The sequence below is a fragment of the Arvicanthis niloticus genome, chromosome 7 (assembly GCF_011762505.2).
Source record: "Arvicanthis niloticus isolate mArvNil1 chromosome 7, mArvNil1.pat.X, whole genome shotgun sequence".
In the NCBI taxonomy this organism is placed as follows: domain Eukaryota; kingdom Metazoa; phylum Chordata; class Mammalia; order Rodentia; family Muridae; genus Arvicanthis; species Arvicanthis niloticus.
In genome coordinates this window covers 86,566,139-86,580,099 of record NC_047664.1, presented here as the reverse complement: position 1 = coordinate 86,580,099, position 13,961 = coordinate 86,566,139, and positions in this window count along the sequence as shown.

The following is a 13,961-nucleotide window of genomic DNA, read 5'->3' as shown; positions in this document are numbered from 1 at the left end:
TGCTTACCCCTCCTCCGGTCTGAGGCCTGCGGGTGAGTGCACCCCGGATTCCACCAGACACATTCTGGGGGATCCATAGAACCCATAGCCAGCGCTAGCACGCCCCTTCCGCCGCTCACCCCTCCTCTGGTCTGAGCCCTGTGGGTGAGTGCACCCCGGATTCCACCAGACATATTCGGGGGGATCCACAGATCCCACAACCAGCTTTAGGTAGGAAAACACACATACTACCCTGAGCTCATAGCTGGGCGCCCTGAGTGCTCAGAACCCAGCAGATACCCCTCCCAGCCCCCCTTCCCCCGCACCCCTGCCAGCTAGCACCCCTTTTCTGCCCATCTCCTGGGTCTGAGTCCTGGACCAGACCTTTACCAGGTCTGCAGTTGTGTGGACCCCGGTCACCGCCTGAGACATACTGGAAGGTCCACTCAACCCAGAGCCACAGAGGAACAACTGAATTCAGAGTGTCAGACAACATACCCTGAGATATCCAAGAGGAGACACTGCACCCAGAACAGCAGACATCTAGCTGGACTGCTACATAGGAGGCATCATATCCTGAGGCATCCTAGAGATACCACTGTAATCAGGGCAGCTGAAAAAAATCACAAAGACATCTGGACTCCTAGAAGACCAAACACAAGCGAGACAACTGGAAAGACAGGCTTCAATCAGAGACAGAAGTACAGGTAGCACTAGAATTAACCAGATGGCAAAGGCAGGCACAAGAACGTAAGCAAAAGAAATCAAAGTTACATGGCAACATCAGAACCCAGTTTCCCCATCATAGCAAGCCCTGAACACCCCATCACACCAGAAAAGCAGGATTCAGAATTAAAATCACTTCTCATGATGATGATAGAGGACTTTAAGAAAGACATAAATAACACTCTCAAAGAACAGATAGAAACCCTTAGAGAGGAAACACAAAAATCCCTTAAGGAATTGCAAGAAAATGCAACCAAACAGGAGAAGGAATTAAACAAAACCATGCAGGATCTAAAAATGGAAGTAGAAACAATAAAGAAATCACAAAGGGAGAACACCCTGGAGATAGAAAACTTAAAAAAACGATCAGGAGTCATAGACACAAGTATTACCAACAGAATACAAGAGATGGAAGAGAGAATCTCATGTGCAGAAGATACCATGGAAAACATTGACACAACTGTCAAAGAAAATGCAAAATACAAAAAGCTACTAAACCAAAATATACAAGAAATCCAAGACACAATAAGAAGGCCAAACCTAAGGATAATAGGAATAGATGAGGGGGAAGACTCCCAACTTAAAGGACCAGTAAATATCCTCAACAAAATTATAGAGGAAAACTTCTCTAACCTAAAGAAAGAGATGTCCATAAATATACAAGAAGCCTACAGAACTCCAAATAGTTTAGACCAGAAAAGAAATACTTCCCGCCACATAATAGTCAAAACATCAAATGTACAAAACAAAGAAAGAATACTAAAAGCAGTAAGGGAAAAAGGCAAAGTAACATATAAAGGAAGACCTATAAGAATTACATCAGACTTCTCACCAGAGACCATAAAAGCCAGAAGATCCTGGACCGATATCATACAGACCCTAAAAGAACATAAATGCCAGCCCAGACTACTATACCCAGCAAAACTGTCAATCATTATTGATGGAGAAACCAAAATATTCCATGACAAATCCAAATTTACACAGTATCTCAACACAAACCCAGCACTTCAAAGGATAATTGGTGGAAAACTCCATCACAAGGAGGGAAACTACAACCTAGAAAAAGCAGGAAAGTAATCTTCCAAAAACCGTAAAAGAAGGTAGCTACACAAACATATCTCCAATGCCAATAACAAAAATAACAGGAAACAACACTCATTTTTCCTTAATATCTCTTAATATCAACGGACTCAATACTCCAGTAAAAAGACATAGACTATCAGACTGGATACGTAAACAGGACCCAACATTTTGCTGCATTCAGGAAACACACCTCTGTGGAAAGGACAGACACTACCTCAGAGTAAAAGGTTGGAAAACAATCTGCCAAGCAAATGGTCCCAAGAAACAAGCTGGAGTAGCGATTCTAATATCAAATAAAATCAGTTTTCAACCAGAAGTAATCAAAAAAGATAAAGAAGGACACTTCATATTCATGAAAGGAAAAATGTACCAAGAGGAACTTGCAATTCTCAACATCTATGCCTCAAATGCAAGGGCACCCACATACATAAAAAACACTTTACTAAAACTTAAAGCATACATTGCACCCTACACAATAATAGTGGGAGATTTCAACACCCCACTCTCAGCTATGGACAGATCATGGAAACAGAAACTAAATCGAGACACAATGAAACTAACAGAAGTTATGAACCAATTGGACTTAACTGACATCTATAGAACATTTCATCCTAAAACAAAAGAATACGCCTTCTTCTCAGCACCTCATGGTACCTTCTCGAAAATAGACCATATAATTGGTCACAAAACAGGCCTCAACAGATACAAAAAGATTGAAATAATCCCTAGTACCTTATCAGACCACCATGGATTAAGACTTGTCTTTGACATGGACAAAAACATCAGAAAACCGACATACACTTGGCAACTGAACAATGCTCTACTCAATGATAACTTGGTCAAGGAAGAAATTAAGAAAGAAATTAAAGACTTTTTAGATTTAAATGAAAATGAGGACACATCATATCAAAACATGTGGGACTCATTGAAAGCAGTACTAAGAGGAAAAATCATAGCTCTAAGTGCTCACAAAAAGAAAGTGGAAAGAGCATACATCAACAACTTGACAGCAAACCTGAAAGCATTAGAACAAAAAGAAGCTAGTATACCCAAGAGGAGTAGACGGCAGGAAATAGTCAAACTCAGGGCTGAAATCAACCAAGTCGAAACAAAAAGAACTATACAAAATATCAACAAAACCAGGAGCTGATTCTTTGAGAAAATCAACAAGATAGACAAACCCTTAGCCAGACTAACCAAAGGGCGCAGAGACAGCATTCAAATTAATAAAATCAGAACTGAAAGGGAGACATAACAACAGAAACAGAGGAAATTAAAAAAATTATCAGATCCTACTACAAAGGCCTGTACTCAACAAAATTGGAAAATCTGGAGGAAATGGACAATTTTCTAGATAGATACCAGGTACCAAAGTTAAACGAGGAGCAGATAAACCACCTAAACAGTCCCATAACGCCTAAAGAAATAGACACAGTCATTAAAAATCTTCCCACCAAAAAATGTCCAGGGCCAGATGGTTTCAGTGCAGAATTCTTTCAGACCTTCAAGGAAGACCTAATACCAATCCTCTTCAAGTTATTCCATTGAATAGAAACAGAAGGAACACTACCCAATTCATTCTATGAAGCTACCATTACACTCATACCTAAACCACAGAAAGACCCAACAAAGAAAGAGAACTACAGACCAATCTCTCTTATGAATATTGATGCAAAAATACTCAATAAAATTCTCGCAAACCGAATCCAACAACACATCAAAACAATTATCCATCAAGATCAAGTAGGCTTTATCCCAGGAATGCAGGGATGGTTCAATATTCGGAAATCCATCAATGTAATCCACTACATAAATAAACTCAAAGAGAAAAACCACATGGTCATATCACTAGATGCTGAGAAAGCATTTGACAAAATTCAACATCCCTTCATGTTAAAAGTCTTAGAAAGATCAGGAATACAAGGCCCATATCTAAACATAGTAAAAGCAATATACAGCAAGCCAGTAGCCAACATCAAACTAAATGGAGAGAAACTTGAAGCAATCCCACTAAGATCAGGGACTAGGCAAGGCTGCCCACTCTCACCTTACCTATTCAATATAGTACTGGAAGTCTTAGCTAGAGCAATTAGACAACAAAAGGAAGTCAAAGGGATACAGATAGGAAAGGAAGAAGTCAAAATTTCACTATTTGCAGATGATATGATAGTATACTTAAGTGAACCTAAAACTTCCACCAGAGAACTCCTAAACCTGATAAACAACTTTAGCAATGTGGCTGGATATAAAATCAACTCAAACAAATCAGTAGCCTTCCTCTACTCAAAGGATAAACAGGCAGAGAAAGAAATCAGGGAAATGACACCCTTCACAATAGCCACGAATAAAATAAATTATCTTGGAGTGAATCTAACAAAGCAAGTGAAAGATCTGTATGACAAGAACTTCAAGTCTCTGAAGAAAGAAATCGAAGAAGATCTCAGAAGATGGAAAGATCTCCCATGCTCCTGGATTGGCAGGATTAATCTAGTAAAAATGGCCATCCTGCCAAAAGCAATCTATAGATTCAATGCAATACCCATCAAATTTCCAAATCAATTCTTCATAGAGATAGAAAGAGCAATTTACAAATTCATTTGGAATAACAAAAAACCTAGGATAGCGAGAACTATTCTCAACAATAAAAGAACCTCTGGGGGAATCACCATTCCGGACCTCAAACTGTACTACAGAGCAGTAGTGATAAAAACTGCTTGGTATTGGTACAGAGACAGAAAGGACGATCAATGGAACAGAATTGAAGACCCAGAAATGAACCCGCATACCTATGGTCACTTGATATTTGACAAGGGAGCTAAAACCATCCAGTGGAAAAAGGACAGCATTTTCAACAAGTGGTGCTGGCTCAACTGGAGGTCAACATGTAGAAGAATGCAAATTAATCCATTCTTATCCCCTTGCACAAAGCTCAACTCCAAGTGGATAAAGGACCTTCACATAAAGCCAGGTACACTGAAAATATTAGAAGAGAAGTTGGGGAAGACCCTCGAATACCTAGGCACAGGGGAAAAGTTCCTGAACAGAACACCAATGGCTTATGCTCTAAGATCAAGAATCGACAAATGGGACCTCATCAAATTGCAAAGCTTCTGTAAGGCAAAGGACACTGTCAACAAGACAAAACGGCAACCAACAGATTGGGAAAAGATCATTACCAATCCTACATCTGATAGGGGGCTAATATCGAATATTTACAAAGAACTCAAGGAATTAGACGCCAAACAACAAAATAACCCCCTTAAAAAATGGGGTACAGAGCTAAACAAAGAATTCTCAACTGAGGAAACTCGAATGGCCGAGAAGCACCTTAAGAAATGCTCAACATCCTTAGTCATCAGGGAAATGCAAATCAAAACAACACTGAGATACCACCTGACACCAGTCAGAATGGCTAAGATCAAAAACTCAGGTGATAGTAGATGCTGGCGAGGATGTGAAGAAAGAGGAACACTCCTTCATTGTTGGTGGGGTTGCAAACTGGTACAACCACTTTGGAAGTCAGTCTGGCGGTTCCTCAGAAAATTGGACATAGCACTACCTGAGGACCCAGCTATACCACTTCTGGGTACATACCCAGAAAATGCCCCAACAAATAACAAAGATATATGCTCCACGATGTTCATAGCAGCCCTATTTATACTAGCCAAAAGCTGGAAAGAACCCAGATGCCCTTCAACAGAGGAATGGATACAAAAAATGTGGTACATTTACACAATGGAATATTACTCAGCTATTAAAAATAATGAATTTGAGAAATTCTTAGGTAAATGGATGGAACTAGAAAATATCATCCTGAGTGAGGTAACCCAATCACAAAAGAACACACATGGTATTTACTCACTGATAAGCGGAGATTAGCCCAAAAAATTTGAAACAACAAAGACTCAACTACCAGATGACATGAAGCTCATGAAGAAGAAAGAACAAGTGAGGATGCCTAGGTCTTTCTTAGGAGGAGTAACTAAATAACCAAGGGAGCAAATATGGAGACAAAGTGTGGGTCAGAATCTGAAGGGGGGTTGTAGGGAGACCATTGCTTATGGGTATTCATTCCATAGGCAGTCACCAAAAATAGATGCTGATAGGGATGTCAGGATGGGAAAGCTGACAGCAGCCGGATAAGGCTGTCTCCTTAGAGGTCTCTCAGAGTCGGACATACCCAGAGACAGATACCCACAGCTATCCATTAATCTGATCAAAGTTCCCAATGGAGGAGTTAGAGAGTAAATTGAAGGAACCGTGAACCATAAAGGCTGGTGGCCCCGTGAGGAAAGCAACAATACCAACCAGCCAGAGCTCCCCAGGGTCTAAACCACCAGCCTAGGAGCACATAGGGAGAGACACATGACTCCAGCTGTATATGTAGGGTAGGATGTCCCTGTTGGGCATAGGTGGGAGACAAGATAATTAGTACCCTGAAGGCTGAGCACTGAGGGGGGGGATCTGAGGGTGGGGAGGGAGGCTGGGGGTAGGTGGGTAAACACCTTCATAGAGGCAGGAGGAGGGGGATGGGATAAGGGGTTCCTGGGTGGTGGGGGAAATATGGTAAGGGGATAAAATTTAAAATGTAAATATTATATCCAATAAAAGAGGGGAAAAATAGAAAAGCGGTTAGAACCAACATTCTTAATAAAATGTCAGCCCTCTTTCAAAAAAAAAAAAAAAACTATCTTGATACTAAAATTTGTTTTGAGAATTGTATATTGCAGAATGATCAGCCTTGGTGTATCTACTTAACAAGCAAGCTGGGCAGACCTGCTCAAACCTCTGAGGTCTGTGAATTCCTTCTGGAGGCAGTGAAGACACAGCATCAGAGGATTGTCAATTTGCTCTCCCCCCCACTCCTCTTCTAATATCTCAACGCCCATAATCAGCTTGAAGAAGCTAATGATGAGTCAGCGCCCCTATTCCCTGGGCATGGGGACTAAGGTGGTAAATGTTGGGCTGTCTCTCTAGGGAAAAGTAGTGGTTTTGACGGAATAGAGAGGATTAGCTAGGGTTTATTGCATAGCCATAACCTATTAGTAGAAATCTGTATAATTAATATCAAGATGAAGATATAAATTCTTAAATGGCACCAATTTACTTTGTTTACAAATTTTAAGGTTTTCATTGGCATGAGCTTCTTAGTGATATAAGAGTGAGATGAATATTGTTACTCTCATAGGCATTGTACCAGTATAACACACTTAGGAATACAAAGCTTAGACCCAGTCCTTCTTTAACTTTTTTAACTGATTTGAGATGGTCAGCCTGTGAGTTAATGGACTATAGCAAATTCATGACTTGGAGTTTATTATAAGGGTGTTCTCTATGTTTTATTTAGAAATAGCTGAGTGGAGTTAACAGGCAACAGTCCAGATTACCTTACATGGATAGCCGGTTTTCAAAACATCAGAAATCCTTAGAATTGACATGACAAACATTTCAGTATTAATGTTCATATTCATTAGAGACCTGTCTGCTCCGGACAGCTTCCTATGTTAAATTCTAAGAAGAAATTGAGCATCCTTGGAGTTACTCCAGTTGTGGTGAGACAGCCACTAGGCAAGAATTGCCACTTTCCTTCTACAGACAAATTACTGTCCAGAAAAGGACACACTTGCAGAATAGTCGACTGATTATATCTGCCTAGACAGAGTAATCAGCCCTTAATAATTCTGCAGCACTAAGGTCTGTCAGATGATCCTGGGCCAGAAGGCAGAAGAACAGATGCTCCAACGTTTTGAAGTAGAGCGAGTGTCCAGGTGTTCAGAGGTCTCTATAAATTGGCTAAGTTTTAGAAGCTATGCTTTGTGCTTCCCACAATTATAGTCAACTCAGTCATTCTGGATTTCTGATGGGGTTGAAAACTTATAGCTATTTACCTTGAGAGAAAAGATCTGAGTGTATGGTCGTCAGCTGACATTCATCCTAAAGCCAGGTTCAGAACTAAATGTTTTAGTTAGGAGAGATGACAGAGGTGCTGGTAGGTCAACAAAAGGATGGACTGGGTATTAGGACTATCTTGTACCTCAATGGTACAAATTGGCATAATTATGCTCTAATTGTATTTTGAGAGAAAAGTTTCCTTTTAACAGGAAGGGTGATGTGTAGGAGGAGCTAAGGTGGGAGGAGTACTGAGAGGAAGAAAAGGAGTAAGAAGAGGAGAAGAAGAAGGAGAGGAGAAGCTAGGTGATGAAAGAGAGATAGAGGGGGGAGACAGGGAAGCAGATGTTCATGTATCTCCACCAGTCAAAGATAGTAGATATATCTAGGTTGTGTAGTGGGTTACACCTCTGATTGAACAATACCAAACTTATAAAGCCTATGATTAACATTTTTTTAAAAAATGTATAAATGCAAAAAGGAAAAGGGGGCATGGGATAGGGGTTTTCTAAGGGGGGGGAATGGGGAAAGGGGATGGCATCTGAAGTGTAAATGAAAGATCTAATAAAAAATATATAATAAAAAAAAAGAAATAGTATATTTATTCAATATCAACCATAAAATCTTTTAAAACATTGAGCATTACCAAACTTATAAAGCCTTTGATTAACATTTTAAAAATGTATAAAAACAAAAAGGAAAAGGGGGCATGAGATAGGGGTTTTCTAGGGAGGGGAAATGGGGAAAAAGGATGGCATCTGAAATGTAAATAAAATATAAAAAAGAATTAGCATTTTAATTAATGTTTTAAGGATGTATCTGTGTTATTAGACATACACCATTATTTCATAAACTCTTCTCTTCCATATGACTATCCCCTTTCACATTTGGTCTACATGTTTACCATCCTCTGTGAAACCAACTCGCCCACCTATGCCCCTCTTCTTGTTCCAGGCACAATAAACTTGAGGAAAGCTAAACTGAAACTTTATCAGACATCTGGTTTTTCAGGACTGTCAATTGCATTATTGGCCATACAGTCCCCTAAAATAAGACATGTCAATGGTAATGATCTAATCAGCTAATGCCCAACATAACTGTGGTGCCATACATTTGGGTTTTTTTGTTTTTTTAATTTTTAGGATGCTATGACTGAGCTTAGCCATCAAGACATGAAGAGCAACTTATAATGTAGCTGGACTTCCAGTCAAGTATCATTAATAAACATAACCAAATACAAAAACTGTATTTTCATGGTTGTAGGAAATACATTCTTACTGTACTCAAATTTCACTTCCCAAAACCCCTTCCTCCTTCCACAAACTTTGATACCAAACCCCAAAAACATGAAAGACATTAAAACTTAAATTTCATATGATTATATTCTATTCCAGTAGTTCACAAAACATGACTTAATTTTGGCATTAATTAAAATTTTATAAAAACCAAACTTCACCTAGCTAAAATTTACTTTATCATATTCTTCATAATAAATTTATATTATCAAGTAAATATAGCTTAACAATAAAGCAAAGCACTGAAAATGCTTAGGTGGATAGTTAAAGCTATAAAGAAAAAGGTTTGGTCCTGGCCTTACAATTAATTGGAGGTAAGATTACACATGCAAATATCCATAAACCAGTGTAGAATCCTTTAAACATTTCCTCAAAATTTAAGGAGAGGGTATCAAGCACATTAAATTTGCTAAAGACACCTTTCCTAACCTCACATCCTCCTGACTCAACAGTAATAAATATTAAACAATAAACAAAAGTTTGACTAAGCTATACCACTCAAGGTTGCTAAATTTCATGCCAACCACAGCAATTGTGCTATTAACCCAAACTAATTATTCTCCGTGTAAAACAGGATGATTATAAATTAGACAAACAGAATTAAAATCCTACTTATATGTGAAAATTCACTGTTAGGACCTAAACTCACCAATGAAAGTAATTCTAATCATTTTATATTACACGATAGCTAGAGACAAACTGGGATTAGATATCCCATCATACTTAGCCCTAAACTTCAATAATTAAATAACAAAAATATTTGGCCTATTAAAAGAATTGGAGAGGACTTTCAGTCTCGGCCTGAGCACTGAGCAGATCACAGCGGCAGCTGTGCATCCAACCTCAAGAAACCCAGAGGAAGCAGGGTTCCCAGGAGCTCTAACCAGGGCACTAACTCAGGTAAAGAAACAGCAACACTGGCCCAAAACAGGGAGTAACTGGGACACACAGAGTCCCAGGAATTAACTCCTGGCTCTGAGCACTGGTACCTTCTGGTCTGGGCCCAATTGCTCAGCAGATCCCAGGAGATAGCTCTACACCCATCCTCAGGAAACCCAGAGGAGGCAGGGCTCCCAGGAGCTCTAACCCAGGCAGTATCTCAGGTAAGGAGACAGTAATACTTGACCCAACCAAGGAGTAACTGGGACCCATAGGACCCAGGAATTCACTCCTGGCCCAGAGCACTGGTTTCTTCCTGTCTCCTCCTGAGCACTGAGCAGATCTTGGGCCTCAGCTCTAACCCCAGCAGCAACACCCATGCCAAACAGTTCTGACAAAACCAAGATAATGGAAAAGACAAGCTCCAGTCAGAGACAGCTCAGGTCTCCAGGGAGATCCAGATGGCAAAAGACAAGCTCAAGAACACAAGCATCAGCAACCCAGGGTACTCAGCATCATCAGAACCTAGTTCTCCCACATTAGAAAGTCCTGAATTCCCCACATCATCAGGAAAGCAAGAGTCAGATCCAAAACCACTTGTAATGAAATGATATAGAACGTTAAGAAGGACATAAATAACACCCTCAAAGAAATTGAGGAGAACACAGGTAAAAAGATAGAAGCCCTTAGGAAGCACAAAAATCCGTTAAAGAATTACAAGAGAACAGAACCAAACAGGTGAAGAAATTGAACAAAACCATCCAGAACATAAAAATGAAAGTAGAAACAATCAAGAAATCACAAAGGGAGACTACCAGGGATATAGAAAACCTAGGAAAGAGATTACCTTATCCCTGTTACCTGAGAACCCAGCTATACCACTCCTGGGCGTATACCCAAAAGATGTTTCAACATATAACAAGGACACATGTTCCGCCATGTTCATAGCAGTCTTATTTATAATAGCCAGAAGTTGGAAAGAACCCAGATGTCCTTCAACAGAGAAATGGATACAGAAAACGTGGTATATTTACATAATGGAGTACTACTCAGCTGTTAAAAACAATGAGTTTATGAAATTTTTAGGCAAATGGATGGAGCTTGAGAATATCATCCTGAGTGAGGTAACCAAATCACAAAAGAACACAAATGGTATGCACTCACTGATAAATGGATGTTAGCCCAAAAGTTCGCAATACCTAAGACACAATGCATATACCACATAAAACTCAAGAGGAGGAAGGAAGACCAATGTGTGGGTGCTTTGGTCCTTTTTAGGAGTATCAAAACCCTCAATCAGAGCTCCCAGGTTCTAAACCCCCAGTCTGAGAACACAAAGAGAGGGACTCACGGCTCCACCTGTATAGGTAATTGAGGGTGGCCTTGTTACGTATCAGTGAAAATGGAGGGCCATGGTCCCCGAAAAATTTGGATTCCCTAGTGTTGGGGAATTCAAGAGCAGGGAGGCGGGATTGGGAGGATTGTGGGAGCACACCCTCATAAAAATAGGAAGAGGGGTTATGGGATAAGGGGTTTTGAGGGAGAATGGAAGAGTAGATAACATTGAAAGGTAAATACATAAAATATCCAATAAAAAAAAAACAGATGATGAGTCAGGCAAAAAAAAAAAAAAAGATACTTTACTTATTTCAAATTATTTTCAAAAGTTTCCAAGAGATGCTTATTGGCTAAGATCTTATTTTAAGCTCTCCACAAAAGAATTTTAGTCTCTGTTTAATATTCTCAAGAGAGATGCAAATCCAAATTTCCCTCAACAATTGATTGACAAAAGAGGAGTAATTTTACAAAAAGTAGAAGCTATCATTAGTTGATATATTATATAGATTGGTTAGTTGTTGGCTGTTTTATAATAGTCTTTTGATAAAAGAGGTTAGTAATAAAGATTTCTATTTCTTTAAATAGTGTCTTCTTACTCTCTGAGGGTGGAAGGAGCAGCTGTTGGTGCTTCTGTCCTGATTTTACAAGAACTCTGAAAAATTGGCTTTAAAAGCAAAAGAGGGGAAACTGCACCCCCAGAATGAGTCTCCCAAAAATACTCTTCATCAAGCCTTGTTTACTTTTACCTTTTTAAAACTGAAAGCTCATGGCAAATCTGCTGCTGACTTCCTCTGGCATCGCTGAGACCAATAAAAGCTATGCCACACCTATGTGGAAGGACCCTCTTACCCTTAAATGGAGTGGCCAGGACCAAGTTCTCATATGGAGCCTAGAATTTATATGCCTGTTTGATACCACAGAAGGCACAGCTAAATAACCACCAAAAAGATTAATGACACAGTTAGATACCCCCAAAAAACCATGCCCAATTATAAATAAGATGAATATCAATTGACATCCAGGGAAGAGAAATCTTCCTGAGAATTCCTGTCCTTTTTCTTTCCAGGTAAAAATGAATCACCCAAGATGTCTGCTGTTAGGAGTTCTAATCCTGATGCTGGCCTCCAGACTTACACTACTCAGACCTTCGATGGGCCTTTGACAAGGACATCAAACAGCTAGACATTGACATCACTAATCTGAAGAAATCCCTCATTTCACTGTCTGAAGTGATCTCCAAAAATTGCAAAGGACTTTACTGGACTTGATTTACTCTTTTACAATAGAAAAGACTGTGTACAGCTCTAGACTGTGTATTGCCCTTAAAGAAGAATGTTGCTTTTACATAGACAAAACAGAAATTATTAAAGAGAGCATAAAAAGGGTCAGAGAACATCTAGAGAAAAGACAGAGAGAAAAAGAGAAAAATGAGAGCTGGTACAAGAATTGGTTTTCAACCTCTCCATGATTCTCAAGCCTACTTCTTTTCATCTTGAGACCATTAATGGGGTTATTTTTACTTATTTCTTTTAGTCCCTGGGGCTTAAATAGGCTGACTAACTTTGTGCAACAACAGATAGATAATCTGATAGCAAAACCTATTTAGATACATTATCATAAGTTAGCTATGGAGGACCACAAGACTCAAGATGAGGTTGTTACTCTATCCAGGGTGTTCCCAAATCCCATCTCCACCCAACCAAAATGAGGGGACTTCCGACTCTAGACCAAGCACAGAGGGGCCACCCAGAACCCCTTCTGACTGGCAGTCTGAATTCTTGCTTAGGCTGTGAGGCTAAGCACTGCAAGGGAATATATATAAAAGTTAAAAATATGTTTCTGAGTTCCCTGAGGGACAAGCCTGACTGCATAGGGGTTGATGTCAAAAGTATCCCCTCTCCAAGAAGAAGACATCGGGATGGGTATGGCCCTCATGCCTCACTGGACAACGACAGGAGGACTGGAGCCATTACAAGGTCCCCTTTAATTACTGTAGGTCAGGCCTCTACCCCTGCCTTAGCAAGATTAGAATCACTGTGGCCCTTCTATACTTGGAGAAGGGGGGAGATGTCAGAGGCAGCCCTGCTTATACACTGAAGGCCTAAAATCAGCCATAAGCCTAAAATCAGCAGTGCCTGACATACATGCCTGCTAACACAAAGTCTTGGGTCTCTGTGGAAAAACACTGAAACAGATGGCAATAAACTACTGTAAACAGGCAGCTTTTCTGGCAATTTACCAGTGTGAGTAGTCATAGACCTTGTAAATAGGCAGCCTTGGCAAATAGTACCAACTTAGATAAGGACAAGTGAATCTTAGCAGAGTCATAGTGACCTGTCCCCTGAAACTTTACCCAGTTGATACCCTGTTCTGAAAGATAACTGTACTTCCCCTGAACACCTATGCTCTTGTGCCATCCCCTTCCCCACATCCTGCATTTTTGTGTTTATAACCCCTATGTTAAAAAGTAAAAATTACAATTTGATAATTTTAAAAAAAGTATTGGAGAAACAAATTATCCTTACTAGGAGCAATAGAATAAAAAGTACCACAAGGAAACAATGAAAGATTAATTAAAAGTAAAAATAAGCAAAGATAAAACCTTGTACCTTTTGCATATGAATTAACTAGGAAAAAAATCTAATTAAAAGAATTACAGCTAGAAACCCCAAAACCAAATGAGTTACCTAAAAAACAAATTTATGAATCAACCCATCTATGTAGCAAAATAGTGGGAAGATTTTGAGGTACAGGTGAAAAGCCTCACAAGCT